At 40.0% G+C, this 4,658-nt stretch overlaps 1 protein-coding gene across 3 annotated transcripts in view; it reads right to left on the bottom strand.

Moving 5' to 3' along the window:
- Positions 1-4,658, bottom strand: part of MTMR1 (myotubularin related protein 1) — a 72,487-nt gene that overhangs the window by 47,199 nt on the left and 20,630 nt on the right. The window lies entirely within an intron of this gene.

The following is a 4,658-nucleotide window of genomic DNA, read 5'->3' as shown; positions in this document are numbered from 1 at the left end:
CCCCCCCCCCCCCGTACAAGACAGTTTCAAAGCTCAGCATCACAGGACACCATGCTGCATAGTCTAGCAAATTGTTACGCATATTTAAAGTTCACAGTTAGAAAGCATTAATACAGAAATGGCTTGACGTGACAGATAGACACTGTGATCATGACACAGACAGCTATTACAAGGTGCCTCCAGAATTTGGAAATAAGGTCAAAAAAGGTTACCTTCTGAGCGTGAAACTAATACAAAGAAAATCAACATTAGATGCAGATGCTTAGTTAGCTGTAGAAATGGCCCAGCTATGAGACTGCGTGGGAAACCCCAAAGTCTAATTAACAAGAAACCAGGGAGGGGTCTCTTACTAAGGAAAGCCCTAGGCTTCTGTACTGCAGCCCAGCTACCTGCGCCTGCACAAAGCGTACAGGTGGGATGGGCGAGTGGGCCTGTCAGCGTGTATCCCATTCAGGCCACAAGAATGCGCCCTCATCTGGCAGACAAGAGTATTTCACCCACTCCTGTGGAGCAGGGTGTGTTCATCAGGCTTCTCCCAAGTCAGTTCACTCTGTGCTGATTCCACACTCACCGAGCAAATTGCTAATGAGGTATCAGGGTTCCTGCTACAATGCCACTAGGAAAAGGGTGTCTTGGATGGCTGGAAAGATACATGCCCACATTTCTAAATGTTCAGATCTGCACTGTGGCCCAGTAGCTAGTCTCTTGCAAGCTTGGTTGGACAGTACCAGATAACTCAGGGGAGCTGAGAAAATGGTGTTCTTGAACTACAATGCTAGGGACCAGAGCCTGAACTCAGTGCCTATTCCAAGGTACTGCCACCCTGTGAGATGCTGCCAAGGAAACTGGTCACTTTCTCCTGGGCATCTCTGACATAACGTGTCACGAATAAGAATAAGGTGTTCAAAACCCCAGCAATTCCCAAGCTGTGTTTCATAGAGCATTAAATTCCCAAGAGATGTGAACAGGACTTTCTGGGAAAAGTTTGGGAAATGCTGGGTTAAAGGAAACAAGTTTAGCTAGGTTTTCTTTGTTGTTTTTTTTTGTTTTTGTTTTTTTGTGAGGCAAGGCTTTAGCATGTTAATGCATGCCAAATCGGCCAGAGGGCGCCGGAGTATGCTGCATTTCCCCTACCTAGTCCATCAGGGGCTTTCTCTGTTAAAATACCTGTTAACATCAGAAGGTCACTAGTGTTCAGCGGAAAACAGATTAGACAATACTAAGTTTTCAGCATAATTTTGTGAAGCAAAATATTAAAAATTGATATCTTTTATGATTCTAATCAAAATTATTGAAAATTCAAAATAATTATTTTTCACAGTTATAAGAATATTTCAATATATTTTATAAAGGGACTTAAAGGTCCATTTAAAAACACTGTATGTAGTAGGTTCATCCAATTTTATAAAATAAAGAAGGGAAAATGTCAAAATATAAAGAGCAAACTCAATGCTAAATGTTGGTCAAGGTATGTCCGTTCGGGGAGGGCACAAAATGACACAGTGCACCCTGCTCCTCAAGATACACGGTGAAAATCATACAGATTAGTGTTCGTGGTTCCCCTCAGCAATTTTATTCAGTTTAACTTTTTAGCCCAGATTGGTTTTTATCTTTCAATTTTTTTAAACATCTTTATTAGAATATAATTGCTTTACAATGGTGTGTTAGTTTTCAGATTGGTTTTTAAGACACTTCTCAATCAACGTTTTTAGGGACATAGAGAACTGTTAAAGGGGACACAGAGAAGTGTTTGTGGATGCATTTATACTCACACCTGATTTGGAAATACATCTTTGACACAATAAAGCATAAACCAATATTTATACTTTTAAATGTCCAGTTTTAGAAACACTAAAAAAATCACCAATCTTAATAGAAGCCTTTTTTTTGAAAGTCTGCTTTCTTTAATTTATTGCCTAAACTAGTGGCTATTTTTATAATATAGTTACAAAGTCAGAAAGGTATTTTAATCAATATTCAAGTTTTAAATAACTTCAAATGCTACACTGTTAAAGCTTATTTTAATGGGTAAATATTATCATGTAGACTTAAATTCCTTAACTGATATTTAAAAATAAATGGGAATAGGTTATTTTGAAATATATTTACTGAAGCAAGCTGTTCTAATCAATTGAATCTGGAAGAGGCGAGGGGAAGTCTGATTCACTTTAAGCTTTATAGCAGGTCATGTCAAACACTTTAAAGTCCTCAACCCAGGACTAACTAATAAAATGTCGTTGATGGGAGGTGCAGTGATTGGAACCATTTTGAGATGGTACAAGGCTCTCAAGATAGAGGCTGGAGATCACAGGTTTCTCTTCTCTTCTGATAATCATGTTAAATCTGGCTTGAAATACTTGTGCATTTATATGAAGCATGAACGTGTTGGTGAGACAGAGTGAGACAAACCTCTCACTAATAATTAAATCTAGGACATGCTTCTTTAGGTGATGAAAAAGCAACTATCAGAATAAAACAAACCAATTGATCCTACTGCTTCAGATATCCCCATAAAAGGTTCGCTGTGTACAGGAAAGACATTCAGCTTTAGCATAGGAATTTGAGAGAATGGCTATTAAAGGCTCACTGTTTTGCGAGTACAGTAGATTCCCTCTGTAAAGCTGGTGTTAGGAGATAGCACTCACACTTGTGCTATATTAAGCTTTAACTGCAACTTCCAAGTTGCACAGGACATGATTTGACCCTTGATTTATCCAACCCATGTACAGCATAATCAAAGAGGGAATGTCCTTATGGATAAAAGGTGTCTCGTGAACACACCCAGCCCTCTTGGTGTTTTGCTCAAGGTGTTGCCCAGTTGAGGAATTCCCTCTGATGGTCTCACCCCAGCCCTGTGCCGGCGGCCCGGAAGGAGCGTCCAGCTGAAGGCCCGCCAACTTCCGGGCCTCCCCGCTACGCTCTCCTCCTCCTGAACCTAAGGCCGCTGGGTGAACAGTTTCTGTGGCAGCCGCCTGCCGAAAGCAGTGCTTTTCAAAGTGGCTCTTCAGGGTGCTCCCAGGGTCACCAAAGGAGGCTGGGCTGGGCAAAGGCACAACTGAGCACAGGGAATTTGCCATGCTTCCCTAGAGCAGCTCTTCTAGAGGTTTCATACATAAGCTTTGGGGAAAATTCTGCTGCTTTAAAAAACTCCTGCGAGTCCAGAGGTACTGAGCAAAGAGTAAGCACTCAAGAAACCTCGATGAATGATTTTTTTTCCTTCTATAAAATACATGGGCTCATTCCACAAACACCTACAGCGTGCCAGGTGCTGTGCTGGGTACAGACCTTGCAAATATGAATAAAGCAAAGTTTGCACCCTCGAGGAGCACCCTTAGCGTATGCATCTGCCCCTCTAAGTCTTTGTGAAGGCACTTCAGAATCCTGTCATGACTGAGGCTCATTAACCTCATCAGTAAATCTACCTGGGAAAACCAAGAAGCGGAGATGAACGAATTTCTGGTTGGCAAAATGTTGGATAAACCAATTTTTGCAAATAATGTCATAATGGAATCTACCAAACTTGGACAGGAGAGTACTACTGTAGTGGAAAAGGCATTTGCTGATTGTCTAGAAATCTAGTATGAAATGGCTTCTAAATACACGATCTGTAACTACAAACAGATGAACACGCAGAACTTGCCACCTGATCAGCTTCAGCTTCAGAAGGGTAGCCCTTGTGTTCTTCCTGAATCTCCTGCACAGCACCAGGTGCATGGACAAGAAAAGGCAAAGAGGGGAAAGAGAAACACGTGCAAACAGACAGGTGAAAGGACGGAAGTTCTTTTTTAAAGAGACAGTAAGCATGTAAAAGTCGACACACCTTTCATGGCTTTGCATATCCCAACATTTTCCCCCTTGGAGTTAAGGAAAGAACGTGTAGGCCATCTATAGCATCCTCAGCCTAAAATGGAGTATCTATTCTGTGTTTGTGTTGGGGTAGAAAAATGAAAAGCAAACAAACATCATGGGTTTCAAAGAATGTACTGTCTTTTTAAAATCAAGCAATACTGCAGCATACAGCCAAGAAACAAAATAACAGACGCATAACATGCTCATAGAAAATAAAACATACCACAGAGGGCAAGGAACAAAATCAAGCCAAAATACAAAGGCAGTTCATAGACATGTGTTTTAAAAAGGAACTATTATGCTGCCCAGGGGTCAACACCACTGGAATTAACATTTCCACACACATGTGCATGCGCATATCACATGCTGGGGTCATACATATGCAGATAAATACATATACTCTGTTACTTATTGCTAATTAAATACTGTGATTTATAACTCAAAACCATATTAAATCTTTCTAATTACAGTATCAACGTGCTTCGAAGAAAAGCGTCACATATCTTTATCTAAATTTTTTCCAATCCCTTTACATGTATACTCTTCTTAATTTAATTTCTTTATGGAATCAGTTTATGAAACTCTAAAAACTTGGACTCTTAGCTTAGCAGGTGGTATAATGAGCATGAATATTGAAGATGACAAGATTATAACACCTTTTAAAAGTTGTATCAAGTCTCTGAGGCTGAAAATATTTAAATTTAGCATCACTATATTTTTCCTTCAAGAAACTTTGGCTCTAATGTGACTACATTTCTTTAAGAGGCAATCAGTGAAGAAGTAGCAAAGCTTTAAAACAATTTACTCTT

This window comes from Lipotes vexillifer, unplaced genomic scaffold (assembly GCF_000442215.2).
Source record: "Lipotes vexillifer unplaced genomic scaffold, Lipotes_vexillifer_v1.1 scaffold1081, whole genome shotgun sequence".
Classification (NCBI taxonomy): Eukaryota; Metazoa; Chordata; class Mammalia; order Artiodactyla; family Lipotidae; genus Lipotes; species Lipotes vexillifer.
Note: the sequence above shows the minus strand (reverse complement) of the source record. Positions and strands in the feature narration are given on the sequence as shown.